The following is a 19,477-nucleotide window of genomic DNA, read 5'->3' on the forward strand; positions in this document are numbered from 1 at the left end:
TAAGGTGCTAAAATGTTTTCAAGTATGTGGCAGGATTTACTGAGTAGTAAGTAACTAAGGGAAAACAGTGTTTCAACTTGTACATATCATCTGTGCTTGCTTTGTTAATTAACTAAACATAAAATAGTTTGGCTTTAAACATTACTTGTCTTTGCCTTTACATGTGTTTGTGCTTTAAGTCTACTACAGTTCTCCTCACCTGAGCGACATTACATGTTTGAATACTTAAGATTTTGGTGGGTCAAATGGGTCAATCTGTAGGTATTTGAGATGGAGAATCCATTGCATTACTTCTGCGAGGGCTGCCATCTCTTCTGACCAGTCTGCCTTTTAAAAAGTCTTGTTAGAGATTTTGTTTGGACCATGGTTTCCCTTAATGAAATGGAGTAGTATCTGAATTCTCATGTATGTTATGTTGACCATGATCCTTTCAAAACTGAAATGAGACACTCCTATTTATCTGTGCCTCTTGTGTTTAAATAAGGAATTAAATTCCTTGGTATCCAGGTTGTAATTTTGACAGTTTTATTTCTTACATTGCAATAACTAGACTGACATCCTAGTGGAGTACTGCTGTTGGTGGGTACTATCTTTCAGATGAGACATTTTAAATTGTGGTCCTGCCTACCCATTTTTGCATGTAAAGGATCCTGAGAAGTATTTGAAGAATAATGGAGTTCTGGTTCTTAAAGTTTTTTTTTGTTTCTTTTATTAATGTGATGCACCTCCTGAGATGAGTTGGGCTAGAAAATGGGACCCACTGGAGTCATTACCACTACAGTGCAAAGTCCTTTAATTGGTCCCCTGGTCAGTTATCCAGCAATAAACTAAAGTAGATGATCTGGTCATTATCCTAACTTTTTTTGTGGTAGCTTGCTGTGTGTAAATTTTAATGCTGTATTTCTTGCATCATAAGTGACTAAATAGTTGTTCATTAGTTGTAAAGTGCTTTGGTGTGCCCTAAGATAAGAAAGATGATAGAAATGCAAATCTGGTCACTCTTCAGACCTTTCCAATTGATCAGAGAGTAGGAATGCTTTTATTCAGGTGGTCCTCCTGAGGTGAACTGCTGTGTCTCCCCTGACACTGCAAGAGGCTGGTCCAGCTTTGTTTGACCTCCCTCCTCGGGGCTGAAATTTACTCCATTACTCACATTCCAACTGGTGAAGTATATCGTTTTGATGGTTTGATATCTGTAGGGGAAAATAACGATATGCATGTTTAAATCTAAAAATGAAGTTCTCATGTGCACTTCAGCTGAGGATATTTAAGATTCATTACATGCTTCAAGCAAACTGGGTTTGAATGCTCCTAAAATGTATTCAATTGGTTTGTTTAATAGTGAATAACAAATGGCATTTCTCCAAGCTGGTCACAATGCAATAGCAGGCTGTCTAGTGTAATCTGAGTTTTATTTGAAATAATATTAGTCTGTGCTACTTAAACATTGAGGCTTAAGGACAAATAAGGAAAATATTTAAGGAGATCAACTGAATGTGTTTGACTATAAGCACTGTCACCTGAGCAGGATTAGTGCTTGTTGTTGCTTGACCTAAACCAGAGTCTCCACTTGGGATTTGTTCCCTTTTTTTTTTCAATCATCTATCAATTAGTCCTGTATTTTTCTCTGCCATTGTGAAGGGAACCGGCAATGGTGCTTGCTCTTCAATACATTACTGGCCTTTACTCTGCCTCCCAGTGTGCCTTGCTTGCTCTTGATGTAAAAGATTGTTTTGTTTTAAAATAATTTTCCCTTTTCAAGCATAATTTTATTTTTTCTATTGTATGGTTGGATTCTGATTTCTTTTTTTTGGTCCTGAACGTGTAATGAGCTTGGACGTAAACGTTGCGAATCCTCTCTGACCTTGACTGAATTAGCGCATTTATGTCTAGATTTCTAGTAAGTGTTACTGCAGTGATTTATAAGCTGCTAGACTATCCCTGCCCCAGACATATAAGTAGTGTCTATATTGTCATCTTTTGGTGCCTGGGTTGATCATTTGTGAATACAGACCATTACTGCAAGGAAGTAGTCTATGGGTATCCAGCCATGAAGCTGTTTCTAATGCTGGTTTTCACCATCTGCATATTGAAGAATTTGTTTGGCTCATTCTCATGCTGGTATGACATCTAACAAATCTTAGAGTATCTATTGGATATCACTGGATAGCATATCCCTCCCTAGAGTTACTGAGACATCAGTCAATTATTCACTTGACGCTCTGGAATAGTTCAGTACTTTTGCTAATGAGATTGAATTCCTTGCTCATTTCTCAGTTTTCTTATGGAATGCTTTGTATTGTTGGCAAATGAGTTTACTAGCTTTGATATTTATCCAAGTTTTTGATCTTTTTGTAGATGCTAAATGTTAGAGATACCAGTTGAGAAGGTGCTTATCTATTGCTTTTTGCCAACTGAATCCTTCACTCTCTGGTCTTAACAGGATCATAATAAGCATTTAACATGAAACTCCATGATAATATGGAGTTATCCCACAATAGGGCTGTACATTGCTATTTCAAATATCCATTACTTCTAATTTCTTTAGGTGTTTTTGAGGTTAGGTGAGAAATTAAGTAATGGGTAAAAGTAAAAATGCAGGTTTTTAATATTTAAAGGGTTTGGACCTGACTCTTGGGTTGAGTTTGAGATAAAGGTGTAATAACTGGGACTGTGTGCAGATAATGTAAGGATACAATAAGGGAAGAGGCTCCTCTGGAGCAAGGATGAATGGGGCTGAATGGTTTGTTTTTATGCAATTCTATTGGCCTTTTCATTGAGTCTTTTTATTATAAATTCCATTGTCCATGTTTATATGGAATCTGCCTAAGATATATATCCCATTGTAACTGCTCTCCCAACACCCAGCTGTTTGCTTCAGCAAATGATTTTGAAAAGTTATCTGTACTCCTGAGGATACAAGATTACACTTTTGATGCTAAAGTGGCTCTAGGACTTGAGTTTTAGGTTGTTCATGTATATTTAAGTAATAGCTCTCTCAAGATGTGGTAAAATATTCCCAGTCAATCTTTTTAACATTGCAGAGTAATGAGGCATCAGTATTGTCATAATCATCATAACATTAAATGTGACCATGACATTATTACACGTTAACTGATGCCTCATTACCCTGTAATGATTTGAAGTTGACTGGGAACACTTCACCACATTCTCTGGGTGATTTATGTAGGGAGAGCTAGAAGCAAGCAGAAGCCCTAAAAAAGGAGTTAAATTATTTGTAACTATAGGAATACAAATGTATGAAAATTACAGGAATAAGCTGTTTAAAAGGACTACCGTTGCTGATTGGTAAAAGTATCAATGCAGGGTGACCTGACTTTTTTGTGGGTGAGGAGAAACGTGACTGAATCTGTTAGCGCTCGAAGTCACAGCACCTGTAGTTTGATCAATGTTTCCTTACACTCGAGCCATAGCAGAAATAGTGAAAGCTTTTGTCTCTGAATTGCAAGGTACTAGATTCAAGCTATACTTCAGGGTTTAATTTTTTTTTTTCTGTGTAACTCTGTCAGAATTTGGATGGAAGGTAACGTAGCCTTCTCCTCCAATCTAAGAACCACCTGTCTTCAGGCTTGGACTTCAAAGCAATACTTTTGCCCTTAATGGGGCTGTATGTGGTAATCTTAAGTCAAACTTGGTTTACCTAATGTTATTGGGTAAGGACTAATCTACCTTTTGTGTATTAGTGTCCCCTTTTGTACACTCCCTTGCATATTCTAGGGGTCTAGTTTATTCTTGTAGAAAATGTTTAACTCCATTCCTTCTGCTATTAATGCTCTGTGACACAAGAACCCTGGAGCAAGCTCGGAATTAAGTCCTTGCAACAAAGTTGAACACACAACTCCAACCTGACACGCCAGTGCTGTGCTGAGGGAATGCTACACTGTCAAAGGTGCTGTCTTTCAGATGAAACTGTACCTCTAGCTGGCTGCTGAGAGCAGGTATCATAAAAGATGCCAGTACACCTCCAAAGTAAAGATAGATGTTGCTGGTGTGCAATCATCATCACTCATATTTTAATAAAAAATTATCCGATTGTTATAGCATTACTACTTGAGTTTGGGTGCAAATTGACAGTTTCCAAAACTCTCTGCACTTTGAAGAAAAAAAACCTTTCATTGGTGGTTCTAACCAGTACAATCCATCCTTTCTGTTTTATAGCTTTTAGATGTTTCGGCTACAGGCAAAGGAGCAGTGCTTGTTCACGAGAAACCAATTAGGTGTCAGAAACCGGTGTATTATGCTTCAAAGCCATAGCGAGACTCCACATCTGGCAATGTAGCTACAGAGATGAAGGCTTTTTTGGCCACAGGATTGCAAGAGATTTTCAGACTACATCCATGTTGCTTGGCGCTAATTAAAAATGGACCATAAACTGGAAAGAGTTTGCAATAATGCCTCCCATGGATCTGAAGATTCTGACTCTGCCTATTTGAGGTTTATCTGCGATGAAGTATGTGCTTGGGGAAGATACAGGTATTGGTGGATGTGCTCTCCAGCATAATTGTCAACAGCCTTTAAACTGTCCTTTTCATATCTTGTATGAAATTGATTCATGCACTGAGGTAGCAGTAATACAGTGACAACAACCCCAAAAAGCTCAAACAAATACCCTAGAGAAGGGAACAAGTATGTTGCTGATGCAAAGTTTGTGAATGTTTGCAGCTCCACGTTGAGGTTTAGGGTGTAGGTTTGCTTGGTGAGCTGTAGGTTTGATATCCAGATGTTTCATTACCTGGCTAGGTAACATCAGTGTCGACCTCCCAAGTGAAGCGAAGCTGTTGTCTCCTGCTTTCTATTTATATGTTTGTCCTGGATGGGGTTCCTGGGGTTTGTGGTGATGTCATTTCCTGTTCATTTTCTGAGGGGTTGATAGATGGTATCTAGATTTATGTGTTTGTTTATGGTGTTGTGGTTAGAGTGCCAGGCCTCTAGGAATTCTCTGGCATGTCTTTGCTTAGCCTGTCCCAGGATAGATGTGTTGTCCTAGTCGAATTGGTGTTTTATTTTCATCCGTGTGTAGGGCTAAGAGGGAGAGAGGGTAGTGTCTTTTTGCAGCTCGCTGGTGTTCGTGTATCCTGGTGGCTAACTTTCTTCCTGTTTGTCCTACGTAGTGTTTGTGGCAGTCCTTGGATGGAATTTTGTAGACTATGTTGGTTTTGTCCATGGGATGTACTGGGTCTTTCAAGTTTGTTAGTTTTTGTTTGAGAGTGTTGGTGGGTTTGTGTGCTACTAGGGTTCCGAGGGGTCTTAGTAGTCTGGCTGTCATCTGTTGCTGCTTCTCCAACTTCACACCCTCTGACGTAAAGCCAAAGGGGTTGTCCATGAAAACTTTAATTTGAGCTTTGGTTAAAATTTTAAAATTGTGAAAAAACTGGTCATAACTCAGCAGGTCTGGCAGCATTTGAAGAGAGGAACAATAAAATATGACAGCTCTCTCCACTGTGTGGCCAGACCCATGGAGTATTTCCAGCATTTTATTTTTTGGACTTCTATCATTGGCAGCATTAGCTTTTATATAAGACTCGTCATTCCATCTTTTGTAGGGGAGCATCCTAGACCAGTTTCTCACTTAGTGTAGGTACAGAGGTTGGTTCGTTCTTGGAGACTGAGATTACAGGTCCTCGTCAACTATGATGCCTGTGCTATTCACCAGTCTGAAGTTGAACATGTATAAGCTCACAAAGGTACCCATGGTTTCATCCGTGGGACTAAACAACATCTGCGTTTTAAGAAATGGTAGGAGTCTGTAGCACATCGTAAACTGAGCCCCATAACTCTTTAGAGTCATACCAAATTAAGTAACACACATACTTACCTGAATTTCAGACCAAGTTTGATAGTTCAGAAACTCTGCCCTTGCTTTCTAAGCAGGAATTGCTATCTATTATAAATACACTGGACATCAGCTACAAATGAACTAGAATAAATATTTGATGAGCAAGATTTTTGCCTGAGTCCCCTTTTCCATAGAGACGCAGAACAGAATTATTGGCAGATGTAGGGAAAACTGCCAAGTTAGTGGTTTTATTTGCAGATTCTCATATTGAGATGATCACTTCACTTCAGCTAGTCAAGCTGTTTGTGTTCAGTTGTCCTTTTTCTGAAAACTTCCACTGGTTTAGTAGTACACAGTGACTGACTCTCGGACAGAAAATGTCTCTGATTTATCACTTCAGAAGTCACAGAAACTGTTCCAGGGAAAGGAACTGGTCTTACTCCAGTTAAAACTGAGTTTATTTTTACTGCAGAGAATGGACAGCTTCTGTTAGGGAGGACAACAGTGCACACTTTTTTTTTGTCTGTAATTTGTTCCCAGTTCTAGCTTGCTAGTTATCTAAGAAGCAATCCACTTCTTTCATAAACAACTCCTTTGATCATCACACTGCAGGAAGCCAAAGCCACAAAACAAGTTCACTGTTTTGTTTCCCTCGCTGTGAAATTATGCATGAAAAATCATTTCTTTTTTACAAGTTGCAGGCCTCCAGTTTTTTTTTCTTTTAAAAGACAATAAAAAGAAAGCCAGTTCTTAGACCTTACCCAAAGCTGAACACTGCCCACAATAATAGAGATTGCCATGCACAATGGTTGGCACACTTGGGCCGAGGGCAATAAGTATAAATACAGGATCTCCACTGGAAAAGGACAGTCATTCATGGAGCTCACACCAGCAGCATGCAATGTATAGTCCACATAACTGAGGGAGTTGTACTTGGGAACATGGTCCCACTTGAGATTAACTGTCCATCATTGCATGATTGGGTTCATCCCACTGAAGGAGGTAATAATTGAAGAGGTAAAAAGAAAGTGAGGACTGCAGATGCTGGAGATCAGAGCTGAAAATGTGTTGCTGGAAAAGCGCAGCAGGTCAGGCAGCATCCAAGGAGCAGGAGAAGGGCTTATGCCCAAAACGTCAATTCTCCTGCTCCTTGGATGCTGCTTGACCTGCATTTTTCCAGCAACACATTTTCAGCAATAATTGAAGAGGTGTCTAGGTCGATAGTTCTCAAGCCTATGACCTGTGAATCTTCCAATTCTGAATAAAATGAAAGAATTGTAAAATCTTAAGAATAATAGAATCTTGGATGGGGATAGATGAGAGAGTTGGGTAGTCGTGACTGTTGGCACAAGCTTCTGCACAACTATTGTGATATGTAAGGTAAAGGTTCTCTAAGGTTAATGCTGATTTCTGCAACAGCTCGATCAAACATGGATTTCTCTAATTGCACAGCTCATCCTCTCCACTCTCTCATGCAGTCTCATTTCTGTATTGCAATGGAGTACTAGAAAAGCAGAAAATAAGCGTAGCAGTAAATCATCTGGCCATTCTGAGGCTACCCTGCCACTCGGTATTATCATGGCTGATCATCCAATTCAGTGCCCTGTTCCTGGTTTCTCCCTGTAACCTTAATCCCTTTTAGTTTTGAGAACTATCACTAACTAGTCAAACCAGATTGTGAAGTGGAACTTGAATTGTGCTCTTGGACTCAAGTGTTCAGTGAGTCATAATTGACTTTTTTTTAGCTGGTAGTAAAAAAAAGTATTTCATCCACTAGAGTTTAAATTTACAATCCGTGTTGTTGACAATTGCATGGGTCTTGGTTGAAGTACTAAATGCACTTGACAACAGAAGCTGACCTGAAATGTATGTGGTCGGTTTTGGCAGGTATTGCCCAGTTGCCACCCTAGTCATCAAAATGTAATTTGGGTAAGGTCACTTTTAAAATTGGCTCCACTTTTTTTTTGTTTGAACTAATCGGCTGTACTCAAAGTTGAGAAGGTTAAGCAGTGATCTGAGCAAGTCATTAACAATGTTAGTTGGATTTATTTCAAGAAACTTTTGGGGTTAAATCGTGAACTGAAAGGGCATAATTGTAATTGCAGTTAGGTGAATTTGGGTTGCAGTCAGGAACATTTTCTCATAAATAGTAATGAAAATAGAGAATTCTTTCTCGAAAAAGATCAGAGCAAGCTATAACTTCGAAGACTGAAGTCAACAAATATACCCCACCAATATTTGAATATGGAATGAAACAGGAAGATTTAAGTTGAACAGTTTGGCCATGACTTCTAGAAGTTCTCTCGAAGTTGCTAAGAGGTTTGCCTTTATATAAAACTCGGTACCACTTCAAAATGCCCCAATAATAACTTAATTCTTCTGACATGATTACATGAACCAGCTGCTGCATTTCCAATATTATGTGTAGATGGCACTTTCCACAGCAATGCGATAATGACAGTAACCTGTTTGTGATATTTGTAGGCTGAGTGATTAAAGGTTGATCAGGACCCCAGGGAGAATGTCCTTGCACTACTTTGAACTAGCGTCGTGGGATCTTCTCACTACACCACCCAGGGTAGATGAGGCTTAAGTTTAATATTTAAGCTGAAATATAGTATCTCCAACTGATATAGCAACCCTCCCCTCTGTAGTTGCAATTGTGTCCACCCAAATTTCTGTGCATCAGGCTCTGGAGAGGAACTTTGAACCACAATCTCCTGACCCTGAAAGGTATGCCCATCAAACCAGGGCTGACACAAAATCAAACCGCTGAGTTTCTCCAGCGGTCACTGTTCTTGTGTTTCAGGCAGGAGCCTGGAAGAACACAGCAAACCAGGCATCAGGTGGTGTTCATCTAGCCTCCTGCCTGTTCAATTTGGATTCCAGCAACTGCTTTTTTGTTTTATTTTTGTCTCTAACATTGTGTTTCAGAGCAGGCATACATTTTTGTTTTGATAATGTTTAAAAATTCCTCAGTATGTATTTTGGTTTCTTCAGTTGAAGATACATTCATGACTCGGAAAGAATGTGTTAATGTATAAAATTCTAAAGATTGATTTAATGCTCTGCACAGTTGCTCTTTAAAATGGCCTAGATGCCGTAAAGAATGTTTTTACCCTGAAAGGGAATTAGTACAGAGATATATCTATATACATATCTCTCGAAGTATGAGGTTGTCTTAACAATATTATCAGAATTTTTTGATTAACTGTCTTTACTTCAACTTCCCAAAAATCCAATATGCAATGACATTTTAGCTTTGAAAAAGGTTTGGATTGAGACAAAGTAATTGAAATAAAGATCTATTTCAACTTGTTCCAAGAACAGTTGGAGTACAGCTGGAAGCCAACATGATTTTTGCACTGTTGATTTAAAGTTTGTGGACTGTCTAACTTTGATTTTGGCAGTGTGATGCTGAGCTCCAGCTTTGAGCACTGTTGTGTGCTCACTTCACTTTAGTGAACAGTAATGACACTAAAACTGGATGTTGGGTGACCTCCACAAGGGGATTTTATTTCGAATGCCCAGTCTAATTTAAAATCTTCATCTGGTGTTAGTTTGAGTTTGTGATAATGTTTGTGGGGTACAGGAGGATGCACTAGTCCTCACTTCGGCAGCACATGCTAAAATTTGAACGATACAGAGAAGGTTAGCATATCCCCTGCACAAGAATGACATGCAAAGCGTTCCATATTTTTCATTTAAAAGGCATTTGGATGGGACTATGAAGTGGAACGTTTTGGAGGGATATGGGCCGGGTGCTAGCAGGTAGGACTAGATTGGGTTGGGATATCTGGTTGGCATGGATGGGTTGGACCGAAGGGTCTGTTTCCATGCTATACATGTCTATGATGCTGCAAATGCATTGAGCAAAAGGTGCAGTTTGAATGAGGATGGACTGCTTAAACATTTGCCTGAGTTTAGCTGCTTTCTACTGCACTTTAGAACTGATTTTGTCCGCTATTTATCTGACCATCTGAATCATTTCAGATCAGCTCTTCTCACCCTTGTGGAAAATTAGAAATGTTAATTGTGTATTCTACACTTAAAATGGAGTTTTACAGTAATAGAAACTGCAGTCTCTTGGTAGTCTTTTTCTGATTTTTAAATAGGCTTTTTAAAAATTGAAGTTATTAACCAGCTCTATATTTTATTGATCAAAAGCTAATGCTCTGGACTACCAGCTACCAATCCCACCACAGCAATATATGGAATTTAATTCAATTGATTTAAAGCACTGGAATTGAATGCTTTTCTCTTGGTTTTTTTAAAATCAATTGTTGTAGAACTCATCTGGCTCACTGATCACAACTCCTTTTTTTTTTAAAGGAAGGAAATCTACCATAGTTACCTGTTCTGGCCCATGTGGGACTCCAGACTCTCATCAATATAATGGATTCTTCAACTGCCCTCTGCAATGGCCTTGTGAGCCCATCAATTGTGCCAAACTGATAGCAGTTTTGTTGTACCCAGACCAGAGGAACTGCAGGGGTTCAGGAAGGTGGTTAATCACCTTTTTTAGTGGTAATTCAAATGTGCAACAAATGCTGGCGTGGCCAATGACTGCCATATCCTGTGCACCTTTCTTTTAAAATCAGAGGTTGATTATTTCAGGAACATTAAATTTATATATGTATGAAACTGACAGGCTCAAAATTGACCAAAGTATCATTCACACTATCTCAGTACTAGCATCTGTAACATCCTGGCATACATCCCTCTATCTCTCCTGTTGTCCTTTTTTTGAGTAGAAGTTTTGGAGAACTTCTCTCCACGCCAAAGGCAGTGCAAATGAATTCCAGGTGTCCATAAAAGCAGACCTACAAATGTGAGTTCAGAGCAGGAGTAGGCCACTGGGGGCCACTTAGCCTCCTCCTTCCATTCAATAAGATCATGTCTGATCTGATTATGGACTCAATTTTTTAAAAATCTTCCTGTACCTGAGCCTACAACTCCCTTTTTCTCTTAGTCAAGACTCTATTCAGTCCTGCCTTCAAAACATTCACTGAAGAAACCACTAATGCTCAATGGGAAGAGAATTTGAGTTATTACCTTCTGAAAGAATTTCTTCTTATATTTTAAATAGTGACTCCTCTATTCTATATTCTCCCACATTAAGAAAAATAGTTATCACCTCCACCTTAATAAAGTCCCTTCTATTGTGTTTCAATCAAGTTGCTTCCTAGGATTCTAAATTCCAATGGATACCGGCTCAAATTCTCCAGGGTCTCTTTCAGATAAAGGTATCTTTTTCTCCTTCAAAGAGGGTCTGCTTAACTAATGTTGACTGCTCCCTCACTTGCTGATGCCCATTACACACAATACAGCCCTCCGTATGAATCCCTATAACATTCTACTTGTCACCATCTGCCAACCCATAACACTATTGGACATGGAAACAGAAATAGACTAGTCACCCTTTTTTGATTTTGCGCTACTGCTTGGTGAGATCATGGGTCATCTAATAATCCTCAACTCTTCTTTTATAGTCGTTTTTTTTTGTCTGTAACCCTTGATTTCCTAATGGATTGGAAAAAATCTGTCTGCCTCCGCATTGAGTACATTTAATGACCCAGCTTTGACAGGCCTCTGTTTGGTGAAGAATTCCACAGCTCCACTACCCTCAAAAGAAGAAAATTTTCCTCTACCTTTTTTGCTTTTAAATCTGCAACCCCTTGCTTTGAGATTCTCCTCTGGTCCTAGTCTCTCTCAAGAGTTAACAACTTTTCTACACTTAATGCTGTTAAGTTTCCAAGAAACCCATGTGTTACAGTTAACCTACCTCTTATTCTTAAGGTACAGAGTCAACCTCTCGTCGTAAGACAATCCCTCCCATGCCCGGTACCAGCCTAGTGAACTTTTCTCTGGATAGCCTTCTACATTACTCAAGTACTCCAGTTGAGTCTTGTGTAGCTTTAGCAAAACTTCCCTTTTGAAATAAAAGCCAACATGCTATTTGCCTTCCCTATTGCTTGCTGAACTTGGATGCTGCCTTTTTGTGATTCTTGTAGAAGGATCCCCAAATCCTTTAGTGTTGCAGCTTTGAATTGAATTTTAGATATGTTTAGATTCCTTACGGTATGGAAATAACAACAGGCCCTTTGGCCCAACAAGTCCACACTGACCCTCCCAAAGAGTAACACCCTGACCCATTCCCCTTCCCTATGTTTACCCCTGACTAATGCATCTAATATTATGGGCAATTTAGCATGGCCAATTCACCTGACTTTCAAAGCTCTAGATTGTGGGAGGAAACCGGAGCACCTGGAGGAAACCCACACAGACACGAGGAGAATTGAATTTATTGTCACATGTACTGAGGCACAGTGAAAAGCTTTGTCTTGCGAGAAATACAGGCAGATCAGAGTTAAGTAGCATAGCTAAGTAAATAATAGGTAAGCAGCAGCAGAAACAAAAATCGGTTAGCAGAAACAGTTTTGGAACCGGCTGGTGCGTGTTCAGGCTTCTGTAACTTCTCCAATGGTAGAGGCTGTAGAAGAACGTTGTCAGGGCGGGATGGATCTTTTGAGAATGTTGATGGCCTTTCCTTTAACAGCAGGTTTGGTAGATGGATTCTATAGATGGGAGGTTGGCCTTTGTGATTCTGGGTCAAATTCAATACTCTGTAACCATCTCTGATCTTGAATGATACAGCTGTCATACCAGGTAGTGATATATCCAGACATAATGTTCTTGATAGCGCACCTATAAAAGTTGGCAAGGGTATTTGCCATCATGCCAAATTTCCTCAGCTGCCTGAGGAAGAAGTGATGTTGGGCCTTTGTAACTAGTGTGTCCACATGAAGAGTCCAAGAAAGCTTGTTGTGGATGACCACTCCCAGGAGCTTGACCCTCCACTCATTCCACCTCTGTGCTGTCCTTGTGTAAGGAGGCATGAGTAACATCCCACTGCATTTCTCCTGCAATATCCTGTAGCATTTCTCCATTTAAGTAGTATTCACTCCTTCTATTCTTCCTGCCAATGTCCATAACCTCATTCCTCACATTAGACTCCATTTGCCAAGTTTTTCACTGGACTTGTCTGTGTTCCTCTAGATTTGTTATCCTTGCTCCATATTTCTAACATTTTTTTTAAAAGTAATTCCCCACAAACATGGTGATAGTATACTCCTTTTTCTTTCTAAGTCAAGGATATGTTACAAAATCCAACCCCAGCCAGGATTTTTGTGGTACTCTTTTGCTGGTTATATGTTACCATCCAGAACGTGTCCCTCTACATGTTATTACAACTCTCTGGCTAGTTGATAAGTGGCAGTTATCTATCCATGCTAATAACTATCTCCAATGCAATGGGCTCTTATTGACTGTGGTACTTTATCAAATGTCTTCTGAAAATTCAAATATGATACATCCACTGCTCCTTTTTTTTATCAATCCCATTTGCTACCACTTCAAAGAACTCTAATAAACTTGTCAGGTCTGTCTTTGTCTTTGTCTTTTTTTTTACCCTTCACAGAACTATGCTGTCTTGACTTGATCATCTGCATTTTCAAATGTTTTGCTATTACACCTTTATATAATAGACTCTAGCATTTTCCTCAATGAAACACCATAAGCTAGCTAACCTTTTTTCCTTTTTTTTTAATCCTCCTTCAATTTTTGGATAAAGGTGTTACATCAGCAATTTTCCCATTGGCTTGTGCCTTTTACAGAATCCAAGGATTATTAGAAGACTTCCAGTACATGCATTATCTCTAATATCCTGGGATACAACTGATCAGGTTGGGAATTTATCAGCCTTAACGCCTATTTAGCTTCCCAACATTTTCTGTTATTATTTAGAACATTACAGTGCAGTACAGGCCCTTCAGCCCTTGATGTTGCACTGACCTGTGGAACCAATCTGAAACCCATCTAACCTACACTATTCCATTCTCGTCCAAATGCCTATCCAAGGACTATTTAAATGTCATTTAAAGCTGGTGAGTGTACTAGTGTTGCAGGCAGTCTGTTCCACACCACCTACCGCTCTGAGTAAAGAACCTACCTCTGACATCTGTCCGAGATCTATCGCCCCTCAATTTAAAGCAATGTTCCCTCATGCTAGCCATTGCCATCTGAGGAAAAAGACTCACTGTCCAATCTATCTAACTCTGATTATCTTGTCTCAATTAAGTCACCTCTCGACTCCTCTCTAATGAATACCAGCCTCCAGTCCATCAGCCTTTCCTCATAAGATGTTTCCTCCATACCAGGCAACATCCTAGTAAATCTCCTCTGAACCCTTTTCCAAAGCTTCCACATCCTTCCTATAATGTGGTGACCAGGACTGTACACAATACTTCAAGTGTGGCCGCACCAGAAGTTTGTGCAGCTGCAGGATGATCTCGTAGGTTCTGAAACGTAATCACTCTACAATAAAAGCTAACACACCATATGCCACATTAACAACCTATCAACCTTGGGAACTTTTCAAGGATCTGTATACCTGGACACTGATCTCTCTGCTCATCTGCACTACCAAGAATCTTACCATTAGTCCAGTACTCTGCATTCCTGCTGCTCCTTCCAAAGTGAAATCACCTCACACTTTTCCACATTAAACTCCATTTGTCACCTCTCAACCTAGCTCTGCAGCTTATTTATGTCTCTCTGTAACCTGCAACATCCTTCGTGACTATCTACAACTCTACCGACCTTAGTGTCATGCGCAAACTTACTAACCCATCCTTCTATGCCCTCATCCAGGTCATTTATAAAAATGACAAACAGTGCACCCAAAAAAGATCCTTGCAGTACCCCATTAATAACTGAACTCCAGGATGAATATTTCCCATCAACCACCACCCTCTGGCTTTCAGCTAGCCAAATTCTGATCCAAACTGTTAAATTCCCCCTCAGTCCTATGCCTCCATATTTTGTACAATAGCCTGCCATGGGGAACCTTATCAAATGCCTTACTGAAATCCATATACACCACATTAACTGCTTTATCCTCATCTACCCATTTGGTCACCTTCTCGAAGAACTCTAAGGTTTGTGAGGCATGACTTGCCCTTCTCAAAACAGTTACTGGATTAGTGGTGCTGGAAGAGCACAGCAGTTCAGGCAGCATCCAACGAGCAGCGAAATCGACGTTTCGGGCAAAAGCCCTTCATCAGGGATAAAGGCAGTACTGCCTTTATTCCTGATGAAGGGCTTTTGCCCGAAATGTCGATTTCGCTGCTCGTTGGATGCTGCCTGAACTGCTGTGCTCTTCCAGCACCACTAATCCAGTATTTGCTTTCCAGCATCTGCAGTCATTGTTTTTACCTTCTCAAAACAGTGTTGACTATCCCTAATCAACTTAATCCTCTCTGGATGATTATAAATCCTATCTCTTATAACCCTTTCCAACACTTTGCTCACAACTGAAGTAAGGCTCACAGGTCTATAATCACCAGGGTTGTCTCTGCTCCCCATCTAGAACAAAGGAACAACATTTGCTATCCTCCAGTCTTCTGGCACTATTCCTGTAGACAATGATGACATGAAGCTCTAAGTCAAAGGCTCGGCAATCTCCTCCATGGCTTCCCAGAGAATCATAAGATAAATCCCATCCGGCCCAGGGGACTTGTTTGTTTTCACCCTTTCCAGAATTGCTAACATTTCCTCCTTGTGAGCCTCAATCTCATCTCGTCTAGTAACCTGTATCTCCGTATTCTTTTCAACCTTTGTCTGTCTTTTTTAGTGAATCCTGATGAAAAGTATTCATTTAGCGCTTCCCCTGTCATCTCTGACTCCACTCACACTTCCCACTACTATGTTTGATTGGCCTTGATCTTACTCTAGTCATTCTTTTATTCCTGATATAGCTATAGAAAGCCTTAGGGTTTTCCTTGATCCTATCTGCCAATGACTGCTCATGTTCCTTCCTGACTCTTCCATCTTAGCCCTCATTTGGTATTTTTAATGCTATTAGTGATCACTTCTATCATGAATAATGGCACAAAATATTCATTCAACCCCTTTGCCATTTCTTGGTTCTTAATGTAATCTCCCCAGGTTCATTTTCTTGGTGACCTATGTTCACTTTGGTCCCTGTTTCTTCTATATTTAAAGAAGCCTCTACCATTTGTTTTGATATTACTTGCTAGCTTTATCCAGCTGTGTAATTTGTCCCTGTCTTCTATTAGTCGTCTTTTGGTTTTTAAAACTTTTCTAGTCCTCTGTTATTACTAATCTTTTCCACAATTGTATGTCTGTTTTATTTTCATTTGATACTTTCCCGTTGACTGGGCAGCATCTGCAAGGGAAAGAAACAAGGGTTCATGTTTCGGGTCGATTGTCCTTTTCATCAGAGCTTTGTTCTGAGCTTAATTAACAGGGCAACAAACCAGTTAATGTGAACCTATTTAAGCTAAATATTCCATCCTATTTAATGGTATGCTACTTGGCTTGATTACTCAGTTAAATTCCCTGTACTCAACTCACTCTCTTGTGGCATGATCATTTTCATTGTTTCATGGCTGTAGCTGCCTCGGCTGCGAGCTCTGGAATTCACTCCATCTTTCCTTTCTAGTAACTAATCTACTTGAGCACTTCTTGCAAGTACACAGCTTGTGTCTGGTCATGAGCATTTTTCTTTTTTCCCCCCCCGATACTCCAGCTATCCACATTTCTGCCTTTACTTTTGTTTCTCTTTTTAAAATTCATCTTGAAGCTTAGAGTTCTGAGCTAATATTGCCTTTTTGTGTGGCCTGGTGTGTATTTTTTTATATAATGGCTGGGTGAAATGCCTTGGGATATCTTATTCTGATTTGAACATGCGACAGAAGTAGAAGTGGTATGTTGGCAATTGTTTTGGAGTATGGGGAAAAGAAAAATACTGATGATCAGACGTAACTGTGTACTGGCAAGGAGAAATGCTCAAGAAGATTTCTTACTAGAAAGGAAAGATGGGAATTTGGATTTCTATAGTGTCATTTGCATTCTTGTATTAAAAATTGTTTCTGAGCTGTGAATGAACTTTGTGTAACTATTGCTGTAATGAAGGAAATGCAGCAACCAAAATTAAATGAAGCAAGATCCCACAAACAGTATTACAATAATGACTAGAGCTTATTTTCATGATTAGTGGGATAATGTTGGCCATGACTCTTAAGAATATTTCCAATTCCTAGATACTGCCACAGGATGCTTTGCATCTACCTCTTAAGGGCAGACGACACTTCCATTTAGAAGGTTGTGAACGACCTTCTGGAGGACTTCTGAGTTGGAGAACATATGAGCAATGTTGATTTTTTTTTTTTTCCCTGACCTCGTCCTCCTAGAAGATAGCTCATTATTGAATGCCTTCCAGAGGAAGCAACCGAACTGGTTCAAAAGTAGAAGACAGAGGGTGAAGGTGGAGGGTTACCTTTCAGACTGGAGACCAGTGGTGTGCCATAATGATCAGTGCTGGGTCCACTGCCTTTTGTCATTTATATAATTGATTTGGATATGAACATTGTTATAGTAAATAAGCTTGCAGATGACACAAAAATCGGTGGTCTTGTAGACTGTGAAGGTTACCTCGGAATACAATGGGATCTTGAATATTTGGGCCAGTGGCAAGATAAATGGCAGATGGAGATTAATTTAGATAAATGCGAGGTACTGCATTTTGGGAAAGCAAATCTTAGCAGGATGTATGCACTTAATGGTAAGCTCATGGGAGTGTTGTTGAACAAAGAAACCTTGGAGTGCAAGTTCATAACTCCTTGAAAGTGGAGTCACAAGTAGATAGGATAGTGAAGAAGGCGTTTGGTATGCTTTCCTTTATTGGTCACAGTATTGAGTGAGTATAGGAGTTGGAGGTCATGTTGCAGCTGTACAGGACATTGGTTAGGCCACTTTTTTTGTAAAACATGAAAGGGTTCAGAAAAGATTTACAAGGATGTTGCCAGGATTGGTGGGTTTGAGCTACAGGGCGAGGCTGAACAGGCTGGGGCTGTTTTCCCAGCATTGGAGGCTGAGCAATGACCTCTGAGTTTTACAAAAACAGGAGGGGCATGGATAGGATAAATAGACACTGGTCTTTTCCCTGAGAGTCGAGAACTAGAGGGTGTATGTTTAAGGAAGGGGAAAGATTAAAAGGGACCTGGGGGCAACCTTTTCTCCACACAGGGTGGTGTATGTGTGGAATGAGCTGTCAGAGGAAGTAGTTGGAGGCTGGTACAATCCCAACATTTTAAGTCATCTGAATGGGTATATGAATAGGAAGGGTTTAGAGGGATTGGGGCAAGTGCTGACAAATGGGACGAAATGAATTTAGGATATCTGGTCAACGTGGAAGAGTTGGACTGATTGATCTGTTTCCATACATCTCTATGACTGCATGACTCTAGTTGATTGGTGTTGCTCTAAAGCAAGTGAACTTGCAAAAGATATTAGAGAGATGTCAACTAAAGTGGGAGGAAGAGAATGCTGTTTGAAAACCTGAGCTTCCGAGGGAGGTACTCCATCCAACTGAATGGAAATACATATATTTTTGAAAGAAATGTACTGCTGTTCAGGATGAAGGCTGCTGTCATTATCCTGTCCAAAGTATAGGACCAGCTTGGTCTAGTATGGTCGAGGAAAAACCACTAGTCTATCTAGCAGTGACTGGAAGATGTTTTTTTTGTCTATCAGCAGCAAGTTAGAGGTTTCCTTGAAATTGATAGACTTTTATTGCAGAAAATTTGAGGACACTCATTGGTTGGATTTTCCTCTTTTGCTACCCAATCTATATAACATTATGGCGAGTGGTGCTTTGTGGCACTGCTTTGTATTGACACTTGCAAATTCGTGTGTAACAGTTTGCGGTTTTCTCTATCCTCACCTATCTGCCTTTGGGAAGAACTACTATTGATGAGGCTATGCCTGGAATAATGTGTACAGATTTTTGTTTTCCTTTCATAAGGAAGGAGTGCAATAACCGGTTTCTCCAATAAAGAGAATGTCTTACAAGGAGTGAATGAACAGACTAGGCCTGTGTGCCCTGAGGTTAAGAATAAGAGGCATTGGGGAAAGTGGTTTCCATTGCAGATGTTGTATAAAACAACATTCAAGCTCAATCAAATAGGGATTTACCTCCTTACACACAAACACCAATTTCCTAATTTAACTGCAGCACTTAGTCACTTCTGTTGTAAAACATGTGCATGTATGTTTTGTTTTCAACCAATATTGTTTGATCCAAATGGATAAAATTTGTGAAAAATCTTGTGTGCATGCTTTTATTTAGATACTGTTTCTAGGACTAATCAGTGTGTAAGATCAAATGTACTAGTTATCATTTTCAGTAAGTGAAGAGCTGCCATGTTAAGTCCTAATTTTAACTGAGCTATGTTGTCATTGCTAAAGTCTGCTTTATTTCTTAAATATTTGAAAACTTGTATGTTCCAATATTTAAGTTCTTGCTATGTTGGGAATTGCATAATTGATCAATAATTGCATTGTGATTTGATACCTGTGGCAATATATGGTATCCATGACAACTGGCTTGCTTCCCCTCTATGATTTGATTTTTTTGAAAAATATTTTATTTACTAAGTCTGCTCCTGGATATGACCTCTTCCCTTTCTTTTTAAGGTGTCATTAAATGTCCATTTTTACTTCATTCCAGACTGATGTAATGGGCAGTTCTCCAATATGTCAGATGCTACCATTGGTACTTGTGGGAGTACTACTTTCAAACTGGGAAATGCTGTT

At 39.6% G+C, this 19,477-nt stretch overlaps 1 protein-coding gene and 1 pseudogene across 2 annotated transcripts in view; both read left to right on the forward strand.

Moving 5' to 3' along the window:
• The window catches only part of rspo2 (R-spondin 2), a 128,702-nt gene that overhangs the window by 19,716 nt on the left and 89,509 nt on the right, over positions 1-19,477 (forward strand). The gene's annotated exons all lie outside the window — the stretch shown is intronic.
• LOC140477532 (U6 spliceosomal RNA) lies at positions 9,404-9,498 on the forward strand (annotated as a pseudogene).

This window comes from Chiloscyllium punctatum, chromosome 5, assembly GCF_047496795.1.
Source record: "Chiloscyllium punctatum isolate Juve2018m chromosome 5, sChiPun1.3, whole genome shotgun sequence".
Lineage (NCBI taxonomy): Eukaryota > Metazoa > Chordata > Chondrichthyes > Orectolobiformes > Hemiscylliidae > Chiloscyllium > Chiloscyllium punctatum.